Genomic DNA, 385 nt, shown 5'->3' on the forward strand with positions numbered 1-385 from the left:
CCAGGACCACCTGCCCATTGTAGCCAGGGCCACCTGCCCATTGCAGCCAAGATCGCCTACCCATTTCAGCCAGGACCGCCTGCCTATTGCAGCCTGAAGCACTTGCCCATGACAGCCAGGACCACCTGGCCATTGCAGCCAGGACCACCTGCTCACTGCAGTCAGAGAAAACTCTAATCCAGGAAATGTTACCTTTCAACCTGCACCCAGTGCTTATAACATGTTAATAATTTCAACTTTAGAAATAACAGTTCAAAATAATCAATGCCACTGACTAAAACATTTAGGTCTGACACAAATCTAACTACTGTGGTATGGCTGATCAGAGTCTGTACAGATTACCATAATTTGGGGAAAATAAAGGGTAATGTGTTAGTTAAAGAAA

Source organism: Scyliorhinus canicula, chromosome 9, assembly GCF_902713615.1.
Source record: "Scyliorhinus canicula chromosome 9, sScyCan1.1, whole genome shotgun sequence".
NCBI classification, from domain to species: Eukaryota; Metazoa; Chordata; class Chondrichthyes; order Carcharhiniformes; family Scyliorhinidae; genus Scyliorhinus; species Scyliorhinus canicula.